Raw genomic sequence first — 15,653 nt, 5'->3', positions numbered from 1 at the left:
ATGGGAGCTCTTCCTAAGAGCAGTGCTATTTCTGGGAGAAAAGGAGCTCTACTGGGCATAAAAATGGTGTATCTGTGATAAAATGCCACATTTCTGAAAGAAACTGTCCTCTTGCGGAGTGTAATGCTGTATGTTCCGGAGGAAATGGGAAATATTCAGCAGAGTCCTGGTATTTCTGGGAGAAGAGGTCTGATGTGGGGGGGGGAAGGTGATGTATCTGTGAGAAAGCTGGTGTTTCTGGGAGAAAATGCCAGGTATTGGTGAGGAAACAGATGCTAGAGAGGGAAAAGGCCATCCCTTTGGGAGAGAAGTGGTATTTCTGGGAGAAAATGCCCCAAATCGGGGAGTGTCATCCTGAGGCGTGTCATGGAGTAGATTTGGGAGGAAATGGAGGTGTTTCACAGAGTAGCGGCACTTCTGGGAGAAAATGTCCTCAGTGGGAAAGACAATGTCCTCTTGAGGGAAGAAAACAGGTCTTTCTTACAGCAAATGTCATCCAATTGGGAGAAAATCTCCTCTCTTGGGGAGAAAAGTGGTCTTTCTGAGAGAAGGTGTCCTCTTCTTGGCTGCAAGTGTCCCATTTGGCATTGTCACGGAGGCTTTTTGGGGAGAAAGCGTGTGGCAGTTGTAAGAGAAGGGGTATTTCTGGGAGGAAATCTCCTCTTTTTGGAAGAGAAGGTGAAATTTCCAAGGGAAAAGTGGCATTTCTGGGAGGAAATGACATAGCTGGGGGAGAAAAGTGGGAACCGGTGGGAAAGAAGATCTTGTACTGGAGAGCAACGGTGGTCTTTTTGGTGTGCCAAGTGGTCTCTTGGGGAGACAACGTGGTAAATAGGGGAGACAATGTCCTCTGGAGGAGTGTCAAGTAGTATTTGGGAGAGCAAACGTCAGGTATTTCTCGGAAACCGGCTGTTTCTGGGAGATAGTAGCAGACTTGGTTGGAAAATGACAGGTGTTTGTGAGAAAGCTGGTATTTTGGGAAAAAAAGGCCGTTTTTTAAAGAATAAGCTGGCATTTCTGGGAGAATATGTCCCATCTTTGGGAGAAAACGGGTGTATGTGGGAGAAAATGTCGTGTATTTGGGAGAAAGCTGGTGTATGTGGGAGAAAAGGCCATTGTGATGGGAGTCAGTGTGATCTTGAGGAGTGGAAAGCAGTATTCTTGAGATGAAACGTGAGGTATTTCTAAGAGTCCTGGTATTTCTGGGAGAAAATGTCTTGTTTTGGAGAGCCAAAGTCCCATTTTGGGGGCAGAAGCTGGTATTTCTGTGACACTGCCATCTTGATGGGGGTAAGTGTGATCTTGAGGAGTGTAAAGCAGCATTTTGGTTAGAAAATGGGAGCTCTTCCTAAGAGCAGTGCTATTTCTGGGAGAAAAGGAGCTCTACTGGGCATAAAAATGGTGTATCTGTGATAAAATGCCACATTTCTGAAAGAAACTGTCCTCTTGCAGAGTGTAATGCTGTATGTTCCGGAGGAAATGGGAAATATTCAGCAGAGTCCTGGTATTTCTGGGAGAAGAGGTCTGATGTGGGGGGGGGAAGGTGATGTATCTGTGAGAAAGCTGGTGTTTCTGGGAGAAAATGCCAGGTATTGGTGAGGAAACAGATGCTAGAGAGGGAAAAGGCCATCCCTTTGGGAGAGAAGTGGTATTTCTGGGAGAAAATGCCCCAAATCGGGGAGTAAGTGTCATCCTGAGGCGTGTCATGGAGTAGATTTGGGAGGAAATGGAGGTGTTTCACAGAGTAGCGGCACTTCTGGGAGAAAATGTCCTCAGTGGGAAAGACAATGTCCTCTTGAGGGAAGAAAACAGGTCTTTCTTACAGCAAATGTCATCCAATTGGGAGAAAATCTCCTCTCTTGGGGAGAAAAGTGGTCTTTCTGAGAGAAGGTGTCCTCTTCTTGGCTGCAAGTGTCCCATTTGGCATTGTCACGGAGGCTTTTTGGGGAGAAAGCGTGTGGCAGTTGTAAGAGAAGGGGTATTTCTGGGAGCAAAACTCCTCTTTTTGGAAGAGAAGGTGAAATTTCCAAGGGAAAAGTGGCATCTCTGGGAGGAAATGACATAGCTGGGGGAGAAAAGTGGGAACCGGTGGGAAAGAAGATCTTGTACTGGAGAGCAACGGTGGTCTTTTTGGTGTGCCAAGTGGTCTCTTGGGGAGACAACGTGGTAAATAGGGGAGACAATGTCCTCTGGAGGAGTGTCAAGTAGTATTTGGGAGAGCAAACGTCAGGTATTTCTCGGAAACCGGCTGTTTCTGGGAGATAGTAGCAGACTTGGTTGGAAAATGACAGGTGTTTGTGAGAAAGCTGGTATTTTGGGAAAAAAAGGCCGTTTTTTAAAGAATAAGCTGGCATTTCTGGGAGAATATGTCCCATCTTTGGGAGAAAACGGGTGTATGTGGGAGAAAATGTCGTGTATTTGGGAGAAAGCTGGTGTATGTGGGAGAAAAGGCCATTGTGATGGGAGTCAGTGTGATCTTGAGGAGTGGAAAGCAGTATTCTTGAGATGAAACGTGAGGTATTTCTAAGAGTCCTGGTATTTCTGGGAGAAAATGTCTTGTTTTGGAGAGCCAAAGTCCCATTTTGGGGGCAGAAGCTGGTATTTCTGTGACACTGCCATCTTGATGGGGGTAAGTGTGATCTTGAGGAGTGTAAAGCAGCATTTTGGTTAGAAAATGGGAGCTCTTCCTAAGAGCAGTGCTATTTCTGGGAGAAAAGGAGCTCTACTGGGCATAAAAATGGTGTATCTGTGATAAAATGCCACATTTCTGAAAGAAACTGTCCTCTTGCGGAGTGTAATGCTGTATGTTCCGGAGGAAACGGGAAATATTCAGCAGAGTCCTGGTATTTCTGGGAGAAGAGGTCTGATGTGGGGGGGGGAAGGTGATGTATCTGTGAGAAAGCTGGTGTTTCTGGGAGAAAATGCCAGGTATTGGTGAGGAAACAGATGCTAGAGAGGGAAAAGGCCATCCCTTTGGGAGAGAAGTGGTATTTCTGGGAGAAAATGCCCCAAATCGGGGAGTAAGTGTCATCCTGAGGCGTGTCATGGAGTAGATTTGGGAGGAAATGGAGGCGTTTCACAGAGTAGCGGCACTTCTGGGAGAAAATGTCCTCAGTGGGAAAGACAATGTCCTCTTGAGGGAAGAAAACAGGTCTTTCTTACAGCAAATGTCATCCAATTGGGAGAAAATCTCCTCTCTTGGGGAGAAAAGTGGTCTTTCTGAGAGAAGGTGTCCTCTTCTTGGCTGCAAGTGTCCCAGTTGGCATTGTCACGGAGGCTTTTTGGGGAGAAAGCGTGTGGCAGTTGTAAGAGAAGGGGTATTTCTGGGAGCAAATCTCCTCTTTTTGGAAGAGAAGGTGAAATTTCCAAGGGAAAAGTGGCATTTCTGGGAGGAAATGACATAGCTGGGGGAGAAAAGTGGGAACCGGTGGGAAAGAAGATCTTGTACTGGAGAGCAACGGTGGTCTTTTTGGTGTGCCAAGTGGTCTCTTGGGGAGACAACGTGGTAAATAGGGGAGACAATGTCCTCTGGAGGAGTGTCAAGTAGTATTTGGGAGAGCAAACGTCAGGTATTTCTCGGAAACCGGCTGTTTCTGGGAGATAGTAGCAGACTTGGTTGGAAAATGACAGGTGTTTGTGAGAAAGCTGGTATTTTGGGAAAAAAAGGCCGTTTTTTAAAGAATAAGCTGGCATTTCTGGGAGAATATGTCCCATCTTTGGGAGAAAACGGGTGTATGTGGGAGAAAATGTCGTGTATTTGGGAGAAAGCTGGTGTATGTGGGAGAAAAGGCCATTGTGATGGGAGTCAGTGTGATCTTGAGGAGTGGAAAGCAGTATTCTTGAGATGAAACGTGAGGTATTTCTAAGAGTCCTGGTATTTCTGGGAGAAAATGTCTTGTTTTGGAGAGCCAAAGTCCCATTTTGGGGGCAGAAGCTGGTATTTCTGTGACACTGCCATCTTGATGGGGGTAAGTGTGATCTTGAGGAGTGAAAAGCAGCATTTTGGTTAGAAAATGGGAGCTCTTCCTAAGAGCAGTGCTATTTCTGGGAGAAAAGGAGCTCTACTGGGCATAAAAATGGTGTATCTGTGATAAAATGCCACATTTCTGAAAGAAACTGTCCTCTTGCGGAGTGTAATGCTGTATGTTCCGGAGGAAATGGGAAATATTCAGCAGAGTCCTGGTATTTCTGGGAGAAGAGGTCTGATGTGGGGGGGGGAAGGTGATGTATCTGTGAGAAAGCTGGTGTTTCTGGGAGAAAATGCCAGGTATTGGTGAGGAAACAGATGCTAGAGAGGGAAAAGGCCATCCCTTTGGGAGAGAAGTGGTATTTCTGGGAGAAAATGCCCCAAATCGGGGAGTAAGTGTCATCCTGAGGCGTGTCATGGAGTAGATTTGGGAGGAAATGGAGGTGTTTCACAGAGTAGCGGCACTTCTGGGAGAAAATGTCCTCAGTGGGAAAGACAATGTCCTCTTGAGGGAAGAAAACAGGTCTTTCTTACAGCAAATGTCATCCAATTGGGAGAAAATCTCCTCTCTTGGGGAGAAAAGTGGTCTTTCTGAGAGAAGGTGTCCTCTTCTTGGCTGCAAGTGTCCCAGTTGGCATTGTCATGGAGGCTTTTTGGGGAGAAAGCGTGTGGCAGTTGTAAGAGAAGGGGTATTTCTGGGAGCAAATCTCCTCTTTTTGGAAGAGAAGGTGAAATTTCCAAGGGAAAAGTGGCATTTCTGGGAGGAAATGACATAGCTGGGGGAGAAAAGTGGGAACCGGTGGGAAAGAAGATCTTGTACTGGAGAGCAACGGTGGTCTTTTTGGTGTGCCAAGTGGTCTCTTGGGGAGACAACGTGGTAAATAGGGGAGACAATGTCCTCTGGAGGAGTGTCAAGTAGTATTTGGGAGAGCAAACGTCAGGTATTTCTCGGAAACCGGCTGTTTCTGGGAGATAGTAGCAGACTTGGTTGGAAAATGACAGGTGTTTGTGAGAAAGCTGGTATTTTGGGAAAAAAAGGCCGTTTTTTAAAGAATAAGCTGGCATTTCTGGGAGAATATGTCCCATCTTTGGGAGAAAACGGGTGTATGTGGGAGAAAATGTCGTGTATTTGGGAGAAAGCTGGTGTATGTGGGAGAAAAGGCCATTGTGATGGGAGTCAGTGTGATCTTGAGGAGTGGAAAGCAGTATTCTTGAGATGAAACGTGAGGTATTTCTAAGAGTCCTGGTATTTCTGGGAGAAAATGTCTTGTTTTGGAGAGCCAAAGTCCCATTTTGGGGGCAGAAGCTGGTATTTCTCTGACACTGCCATCTTGATGGGGGTAAGTGTGATCTTGAGGAGTGTAAAGCAGCATTTTGGTTAGAAAATGGGAGCTCTTCCTAAGAGCAGTGCTATTTCTGGGAGAAAAGGAGCTCTACTGGGCATAAAAATGGTGTATCTGTGATAAAATGCCACATTTCTGAAAGAAACTGTCCTTTTGCGGAGTGTAATGCTGTATGTTCCGGAGGAAATGGGAAATATTCAGCAGAGTCCTGGTATTTCTGGGAGAAGAGGTCTGATGTGGGGGGGGAAGGTGATGTATCTGTGAGAAAGCTGGTGTTTCTGGGAGAAAATGCCAGGTATTGGTGAGGAAACAGATGCTAGAGAGGGAAAAGGCTGGTATTTTGGGGAAAAAAGGCCGTTTTTTAAAGAATAAGCTGGCATTTCTGGGAGAATATGTCCCATCTTTGGGAGAAAACGGGTGTATGTGGGAGAAAATGTCGTGTATTTGGGAGAAAGCTGGTGTATGTGGGAGAAAAGGCCATTGTGATGGGAGTCAGTGTGATCTTGAGGAGTGGAAAGCAGTATTCTTGAGATGAAACGTGAGGTATTTCTAAGAGTCCTGGTATTTCTGGGAGAAAATGTCTTGTTTTGGAGAGCCAAAGTCCCATTTTGGGGGCAGAAGCTGGTATTTCTGTGACACTGCCATCTTGATGGGGGTAAGTGTGATCTTGAGGAGTGAAAAGCAGCATTTTGGTTAGAAAATGGGAGCTCTTCCTAAGAGCAGTGCTATTTCTGGGAGAAAAGGAGCTCTACTGGGCATAAAAATGGTGTATCTGTGATAAAATGCCACATTTCTGAAAGAAACTGTCCTCTTGCGGAGTGTAATGCTGTATGTTCCGGAGGAAATGGGAAATATTCAGCAGAGTCCTGGTATTTCTGGGAGAAGAGGTCTGATGTGGGGGGGGGAAGGTGATGTATCTGTGAGAAAGCTGGTGTTTCTGGGAGAAAATGCCAGGTATTGGTGAGGAAACAGATGCTAGAGAGGGAAAAGGCTGGTATTTTGGGGAAAAAAGGCCGTTTTTTAAAGAATAAGCTGGCATTTCTGGGAGAATATGTCCCATCTTTGGGAGAAAACGGGTGTATGTGGGAGAAAATGTCGTGTATTTGGGAGAAAGCTGGTGTATGTGGGAGAAAAGGCCATTGTGATGGGAGTCAGTGTGATCTTGAGGAGTGGAAAGCAGTATTCTTGAGATGAAACGTGAGGTATTTCTAAGAGTCCTGGTATTTCTGGGAGAAAATGTCTTGTTTTGGAGAGCCAAAGTCCCATTTTGGGGGCAGAAGCTGGTATTTCTGTGACACTGCCATCTTGATGGGGGTAAGTGTGATCTTGAGGAGTGAAAAGCAGCATTTTGGTTAGAAAATGGGAGCTCTTCCTAAGAGCAGTGCTATTTCTGGGAGAAAAGGAGCTCTACTGGGCATAAAAATGGTGTATCTGTGATAAAATGCCACATTTCTGAAAGAAACTGTCCTCTTGCGGAGTGTAATGCTGTATGTTCCGGAGGAAATGGGAAATATTCAGCAGAGTCCTGGTATTTCTGGGAGAAGAGGTCTGATGTGGGGGGGGAAGGTGATGTATCTGTGAGAAAGCTGGTGTTTCTGGGAGAAAATGCCAGGTATTGGTGAGGAAACAGATGCTAGAGGGGGAAAAGGCCATCCCTTTGGGAGAGAAGTGGTATTTCTGGGAGAAAATGCCCCAAATCGGGGAGTAAGTGTCATCCTGAGGCGTGTCATGGAGTAGATTTGGGAGGAAATGGAGGTGTTTCACAGAGTAGCGGCACTTCTGGGAGAAAATGTCCTCAGTGGGAAAGACAATGTCCTCTTGAGGGAAGAAAACAGGTCTTTCTTACAGCAAATGTCATCCAATTGGGAGAAAATCTCCTCTCTTGGGGAGAAAAGTGGTCTTTCTGAGAGAAGGTGTCCTCTTCTTGGCTGCAAGTGTCCCAGTTGGCATTGTCATGGAGGCTTTTTGGGGAGAAAGCGTGTGGCAGTTGTAAGAGAAGGGGTATTTCTGGGAGCAAATCTCCTCTTTTTGGAAGAGAAGGTGAAATTTCCAAGGGAAAAGTGGCATTTCTGGGAGGAAATGACATAGCTGGGGGAGAAAAGTGGGAACCGGTGGGAAAGAAGATCTTGTACTGGAGAGCAACGGTGGTCTTTTTGGTGTGCCAAGTGGTCTCTTGGGGAGACAACGTGGTAAATAGGGGAGACAATGTCCTCTGGAGGAGTGTCAAGTAGTATTTGGGAGAGCAAACGTCAGGTATTTCTCGGAAACCGGCTGTTTCTGGGAGATAGTAGCAGACTTGGTTGGAAAATGACAGGTGTTTGTGAGAAAGCTGGTATTTTGGGAAAAAAAGGCCGTTTTTTAAAGAATAAGCTGGCATTTCTGGGAGAATATGTCCCATCTTTGGGAGAAAACGGGTGTATGTGGGAGAAAATGTCGTGTATTTGGGAGAAAGCTGGTGTATGTGGGAGAAAAGGCCATTGTGATGGGAGTCAGTGTGATCTTGAGGAGTGGAAAGCAGTATTCTTGAGATGAAACGTGAGGTATTTCTAAGAGTCCTGGTATTTCTGGGAGAAAATGTCTTGTTTTGGAGAGCCAAAGTCCCATTTTGGGGGCAGAAGCTGGTATTTCTGTGACACTGCCATCTTGATGGGGGTAAGTGTGATCTTGAGGAGTGAAAAGCAGCATTTTGGTTAGAAAATGGGAGCTCTTCCTAAGAGCAGTGCTATTTCTGGGAGAAAAGGAGCTCTACTGGGCATAAAAATGGTGTATCTGTGATAAAATGCCACATTTCTGAAAGAAGCTGTCCTCTTGCGGAGTGTAATGCTGTATGTTCCGGAGGAAATGGGAAATATTCAGCAGAGTCCTGGTATTTCTGGGAGAAGAGGTCTGATGTGGGGGGGGGAAGGTGATGTATCTGTGAGAAAGCTGGTGTTTCTGGGAGAAAATGCCAGGTATTGGTGAGGAAACAGATGCTAGAGAGGGAAAAGGCCATCCCTTTGGGAGAGAAGTGGTATTTCTGGGAGAAAATGCCCCAAATCGGGGAGTAAGTGTCATCCTGAGGCGTGTCATGGAGTAGATTTGGGAGGAAATGGAGGTGTTTCACAGAGTAGCGGCACTTCTGGGAGAAAATGTCCTCAGTGGGAAAGACAATGTCCTCTTGAGGGAAGAAAACAGGTCTTTCTTACAGCAAATGTCATCCAATTGGGAGAAAATCTCCTCTCTTGGGGAGAAAAGTGGTCTTTCTGAGAGAAGGTGTCCTCTTCTTGGCTGCAAGTGTCCCAGTTGGCATTGTCATGGAGGCTTTTTGGGGAGAAAGCGTGTGGCAGTTGTAAGAGAAGGGGTATTTCTGGGAGCAAATCTCCTCTTTTTGGAAGAGAAGGTGAAATTTCCAAGGGAAAAGTGGCATTTCTGGGAGGAAATGACATAGCTGGGGGAGAAAAGTGGGAACCGGTGGGAAAGAAGATCTTGTACTGGAGAGCAACGGTGGTCTTTTTGGTGTGCCAAGTGGTCTCTTGGGGAGACAACGTGGTAAATAGGGGAGACAATGTCCTCTGGAGGAGTGTCAAGTAGTATTTGGGAGAGCAAACGTCAGGTATTTCTCGGAAACCGGCTGTTTCTGGGAGATAGTAGCAGACTTGGTTGGAAAATGACAGGTGTTTGTGAGAAAGCTGGTATTTTGGGAAAAAAAGGCCGTTTTTTAAAGAATAAGCTGGCATTTCTGGGAGAATATGTCCCATCTTTGGGAGAAAACGGGTGTATGTGGGAGAAAATGTCGTGTATTTGGGAGAAAGCTGGTGTATGTGGGAGAAAAGGCCATTGTGATGGGAGTCAGTGTGATCTTGAGGAGTGGAAAGCAGTATTCTTGAGATGAAACGTGAGGTATTTCTAAGAGTCCTGGTATTTCTGGGAGAAAATGTCTTGTTTTGGAGAGCCAAAGTCCCATTTTGGGGGCAGAAGCTGGTATTTCTGTGACACTGCCATCTTGATGGGGGTAAGTGTGATCTTGAGGAGTGTAAAGCAGCATTTTGGTTAGAAAATGGGAGCTCTTCCTAAGAGCAGTGCTATTTCTGGGAGAAAAGGAGCTCTACTGGGCATAAAAATGGTGTACCTGTGATAAAATGCCACATTTCTGAAAGAAACTGTCCTCTTGCGGAGTGTAATGCTGTATGTTCCGGAGGAAATGGGAAATATTCAGCAGAGTCCTGGTATTTCTGGGAGAAGAGGTCTGATGTGGGGGGGGGAAGGTGATGTATCTGTGAGAAAGCTGGTGTTTCTGGGAGAAAATGCCAGGTATTGGTGAGGAAACAGATGCTAGAGAGGGAAAAGGCTGGTATTTTGGGGAAAAAAGGCCATTTTTTAAAGAATAAGCTGGCATTTCTGGGAGAATATGTCCCATCTTTGGGAGAAAACGGGTGTATGTGGGAGAAAATGTCGTGTATTTGGGAGAAAGCTGGTGTATGTGGGAGAAAAGGCCATTGTGATGGGAGTCAGTGTGATCTTGAGGAGTGGAAAGCAGTATTCTTGAGATGAAACGTGAGGTATTTCTAAGAGTCCTGGTATTTCTGGGAGAAAATGTCTTGTTTTGGAGAGCCAAAGTCCCATTTTGGGGGCAGAAGCTGGTATTTCTGTGACACTGCCATCTTGATGGGGGTAAGTGTGATCTTGAGGAGTGTAAAGCAGCATTTTGGTTAGAAAATGGGAGCTCTTCCTAAGAGCAGTGCTATTTCTGGGAGAAAAGGAGCTCTACTGGGCATAAAAATGGTGTATCTGTGATAAAATGCCACATTTCTGAAAGAAACTGTCCTCTTGCGGAGTGTAATGCTGTATGTTCCGGAGGAAATGGGAAATATTCAGCAGAGTCCTGGTATTTCTGGGAGAAGAGGTCTGATGTGGGGGGGGGAAGGTGATGTATCTGTGAGAAAGCTGGTGTTTCTGGGAGAAAATGCCAGGTATTGGTGAGGAAACAGATGCTAGAGAGGGAAAAGGCTGGTATTTTGGGGAAAAAAGGCCGTTTTTTAAAGAATAAGCTGGCATTTCTGGGAGAATATGTCCCATCTTTGGGAGAAAACGGGTGTATGTGGGAGAAAATGTCGTGTATTTGGGAGAAAGCTGGTGTATGTGGGAGAAAAGGCCATTGTGATGGGAGTCAGTGTGATCTTGAGGAGTGGAAAGCAGTATTCTTGAGATGAAATGTGAGGTATTTCTAAGAGTCCTGGTATTTCTGGGAGAAAATGTCTTGTTTTGGAGAGCCAAAGTCCCATTTTGGGGGCAGAAGCTGGTATTTCTGTGACACTGCCATCTTGATGGGGGTAAGTGTGATCTTGAGGAGTGTAAAGCAGCATTTTGGTTAGAAAATGGGAGCTCTTCCTAAGAGCAGTGCTATTTCTGGGAGAAAAGGAGCTCTACTGGGCATAAAAATGGTGTATCTGTGATAAAATGCCACATTTCTGAAAGAAACTGTCCTCTTGCGGAGTGTAATGCTGTATGTTCCGGAGGAAATGGGAAATATTCAGCAGAGTCCTGGTATTTCTGGGAGAAGAGGTCTGATGTGGGGGGGGGAAGGTGATGTATCTGTGAGAAAGCTGGTGTTTCTGGGAGAAAATGCCAGGTATTGGTGAGGAAACAGATGCTAGAGAGGGAAAAGGCCATCCCTTTGGGAGAGAAGTGGTATTTCTGGGAGAAAATGCCCCAAATCGGGGAGTAAGTGTCATCCTGAGGCGTGTCATGGAGTAGATTTGGGAGGAAATGGAGGTGTTTCACAGAGTAGCGGCACTTCTGGGAGAAAATGTCCTCAGTGGGAAAGACAATGTCCTCTTGAGGGAAGAAAACAGGTCTTTCTTACAGCAAATGTCATCCAATTGGGAGAAAATCTCCTCTCTTGGGGAGAAAAGTGGTCTTTCTGAGAGAAGGTGTCCTCTTCTTGGCTGCAAGTGTCCCATTTGGCATTGTCACGGAGGCTTTTTGGGGAGAAAGCGTGTGGCAGTTGTAAGAGAAGGGGTATTTCTGGGAGCAAATCTCCTCTTTTTGGAAGAGAAGGTGAAATTTCCAAGGGAAAAGTGGCATTTCTGGGAGGAAATGACATAGCTGGGGGAGAAAAGTGGGAACCGGTGGGAAAGAAGATCTTGTACTGGAGAGCAACGGTGGTCTTTTTGGTGTGCCAAGTGGTCTCTTGGGGAGACAACGTGGTAAATAGGGGAGACAATGTCCTCTGGAGGAGTGTCAAGTAGTATTTGGGAGAGCAAACGTCAGGTATTTCTCGGAAACCGGCTGTTTCTGGGAGATAGTAGCAGACTTGGTTGGAAAATGACAGGTGTTTGTGAGAAAGCTGGTATTTTGGGAAAAAAAGGCTGTTTTTTAAAGAATAAGCTGGCATTTCTGGGAGAATATGTCCCATCTTTGGGAGAAAACGGGTGTATGTGGGAGAAAATGTCGTGTATTTGGGAGAAAGCTGGTGTATGTGGGAGAAAAGGCCATTGTGATGGGAGTCAGTGTGATCTTGAGGAGTGGAAAGCAGTATTCTTGAGATGAAACGTGAGGTATTTCTAAGAGTCCTGGTATTTCTGGGAGAAAATGTCTTGTTTTGTTTTATTGTTTTTAATATTTCTATATTTTTTATGTTGCAATTTCAAGGAAACACTTCGATAGAAATTGCTTTTAATTCTTTTGGCATACATAGAAGATGTGAAAATGCACATCATATTTTCACATGAATGTAGTAACACAAAAAATGTTCAAAGCAGTAACTGATACACTCAATTATAAAAGCTGCCCTTCCTGTGCAAGAAATGTAACTCAGCCCTTGGGCTAGATGCCATTCTGTGTCATTGATGTAAACCTGGCGGACGGTACAAATACTCTGAATTTAAAATGGCATGACTAAAAATGGAGTCTTTCCTCTAGCTTTTAAGTTTTAAGAAACATAAAATATGTACGTATGCTTGGCAACTTTTCCTTTCATTATATACAAAAGTGACTCTCTCTAAAATAACTGTCAAACTAAGAGGGACTGTCAGAAACCTATCACAGGAGGTAATCTATTTGCTCAGGTTGCTGAAGAGCAATGAAAAAGTAGATATTGAGTTTCAGTTTTCAGCACATACATTAAAGTCCCATGCCTGTAATTAGGTCTCCTACCTTCCAAATAGAATTTTAAAAAAGTTTGATACATGATTATTTTAAATTATTTTTCTATAATTGGTTAGTGGTATTGTGGAACACATATTTAAGGATTAATGATGAGAAAGATTAGAAATCCAAAAAGTGTAAAATTCCATGCAAACTCAATTAAGTTTCAAGGACATTTCCATCAGAAAGAATGGAAATGAAGAAAGAACGGAGCCCCCAGGCTGGTTGTTGAGTGAGAATTACTGCTTACCCAGCATCCGTTTGCTTCATCAAATGTCCCCCATCTGCTCACAGAAACCTCTCTAAGATGCTTTTCTGAAGAATATTTGGCAGCATGTTTCCCAGGGCTGATGCCTAGAGGAGAGGGTTACATGGAGACTTGCTGTCTATCTTGATGGTGGATGATGAGGGAATGGAGTGCACCCTCAGCAAGTTTGCTGATGACACCAAGCTGAGTGGTGCAGTCGATACGGTGGAGGGAATGGAGGCCATTCAGAGGGACCTTGACAGGCTGGAAAGCTGGGCTCGGGTGAACCTAATGAGGTTCAATAAGGCAAAGTGCAAGGTTTTGCACTTGGGCCGGAAGAACCCCAGGCACCTGTACAGGCTGGGGGGAGTTGTCCTTGAGAGCAGCTCGGCAGAGAAAGACCTAGGGGTCCTGATAGATGAGAAACTTAACATGAGCCAGCAGTGCGCTCTGGCAGCCCGGAAAGCAAATGGGATCCTGGGCTCCATCAGGAGAGGGGTGGTCAGCAGGGATAGGGAGGTGATTGTCCCTCTCTACTCTGCTCTTGTGAGGCCCCATCTGGAGTACTGTGTTCAGGTGTGGAGCCCTCAGTACAAAAAAGACATGGAGATTTTGGAAAGGGTCCAGAGGAGGGCCACGAAGATGATCAGGGGGCTGGAGCACCTCCCCTATGAGGACAGGCTGAGGGAGTTGGGTTTGTTCAGCCTGGAGAAGAGAAGGTTGCGGGGCGACCTCATTGCAGCCTTTCAATATCTGAAGGGAACTTACTCCCAGGAGGGGAGTAAACTCTTCATAAGGGCTGATAATAGCAGGACACGGGGAAATGGTTTTAAGTTAAAAGAGGGAAGATTTAGGTTGGATGTTAGGGGGAAGTTTTTTACTAGGAGGGTGGTTAGGTCCTGGAACAGGCTGCCCAGGGATGTTGTGGATGCCCTGTCCTTGGAGGTGTTCAAGACCAGGTTGGACGAGGCTCTGGGCAACCTGATCTAGTAAAGGTGTATGTTTGGTGGCCCTGCTAGGCAGGGGGGTTGGAACTACATGATCCTTGAGGTCCCCTCCAACCCAGGTCATTCTGTGATTCTGTGATTCTGTGATGGCAAACCCCTCCTAAGTAGGAATCCAGAGCTGGTGACTCACTTTGTAGTCTTGTATAGGTCTGGGGCAAGACAACATTATGGCAGTGGGGAGATATTCATGGTCAGGCTGGACAGGCCTCTGAGGTCTCTGACCTCTGTGGGTGTCCCTGTTCATTACTGGGGAACTGGACTCAATGGTCTGTAAGAGTCCCTTCCAACTCAAAAAAAAATTCTAGTTTTGGGTTACTATAAGATGAAAGCAAAAATGTATATACTGATCTACTGGTTTTCTTTTAAAAAACATTCATCTGATGCTGAAGGCTAATTCTGTAAAGCTGAAACTTAAATCCCAGCAGAAACAGGTTCCCAGATATTAAAAACAGACAAACAAACAAACAAAAAAAAATCATAAAAGTATGTATAATGAAATCTTTAGGCATGTGACAAACTTTGTTTTATATATTATATGATTTCAGAACATCTGTCACACACACTCACAAACTTTCCTTAGAAGGAGAAGCAGAAGTTTAGATGATGATAAAGTTATGTTCTTACCACATTAGAAGGTTCCAATTTCTTCCTTCTAGCAAGGTCAGTGATATTATTGACATTGTAGTTGATGCTCTCCATACAGCCTTTGAAATTTTTTTCTGCTGTTAGAACTTGGCTTCCCAGAAAAAGGCATGCCTCCAAAGGTTATCTTTGAATGTATCAGAAAATGAAAGACAGTTACTGGAGGACAAGGGCTTAGAATTTTTGCTTACTAGAAAAAGAAAGTATCAAACAAGTACTGGAAAAGTAGGAAAAAGTTAAGTTTCAAGGACATTTCCATCAGAAAGAATGGAAATGAAGAAAGAACGGAGCCCCCAGGCTGGTTGTTGAGTGAGAATTACTGCTTACCCAGCATCCGTTTGCTTCATCAAATGTCCCCCATCTGCTCACAGAAACCTCTCTAAGATGCTTTTCTGAAGAATATTTGGCAGCATGTTTCCCAGGGCTGATGCCTAGAGGAGAGGGTTACATGGAGACTTGCTGTCTATCTTGATGGCAAACCCCTCCTAAGTAGGAATCCAGAGCTGGTGACTCACTTTGTAGTCTTGTATAGGTCTGGGGCAAGACAACATTATGGCAGTGGGGAGATATTCATGGTCAGGCTGGACAGGCCTCTGAGGTCTCTGACCTCTGTGGGTGTCCCTGTTCATTACTGGGGAACTGGACTCAATGGTCTGTAAGAGTCCCTTCCAACTCAAAAAAAAATTCTATGATTCTATGATTCTATGAATATTCCTGGTTTTATTACAAGTACAAATACTGATAAAGCCTACATTCAAATTGTTTATTCCTTGCTTTTGGAGAAGCTAAAACACTAGCACTAAGAGTTTTAATCAACGTAGATAATAGCTTGTCAGTTGTTATGCACAGTGGTACGTGCACCCAGTTTGAAATTTCAGTGCCATTAATGTTTTTAATTTTTTAAGTGATATGACACAGTACATGCAATCAACAATAACGAACATACCATGGTTCAGGACCCCTGATCTCTCAGCTAGTAATTTAAAATATTTTCATGTGTAGAGACAAGACAAGTATTATGTCCTAAATGGAGTCTAGGTCCCCAGCACTATTTCTCTCTCTATTTGATCCCTAAAAACAACTGTTCTCTTGCCAAAGATTTTGCATCGTTAAATCTCCTTTCTGAAACAATGAATATTGTGTAGTTGCAGGCCACTTTTTCAAACCTGTGGACATTCCCTTTGCTTCTACTTCTTTAAGCAACCTGCAGTTGCAATACACTTTTGCAGTACAGTCTTGAACCTCTTTATTCCTTGTTTTTCAGTCACCATGGGCTGTGTCTGTGCTGTCTTTGTAACCAGGACCAGGGAATGACCTCTTTT

This window comes from Phasianus colchicus, unplaced genomic scaffold, assembly GCF_987193195.1.
Source record: "Phasianus colchicus unplaced genomic scaffold, bPhaCol1.hap1.1 HAP1_SCAFFOLD_62, whole genome shotgun sequence".
NCBI classification, from domain to species: domain Eukaryota; kingdom Metazoa; phylum Chordata; class Aves; order Galliformes; family Phasianidae; genus Phasianus; species Phasianus colchicus.
The sequence above is the reverse complement of the archived record's forward strand: the minus strand, read 5'-3'. Positions refer to the sequence as shown.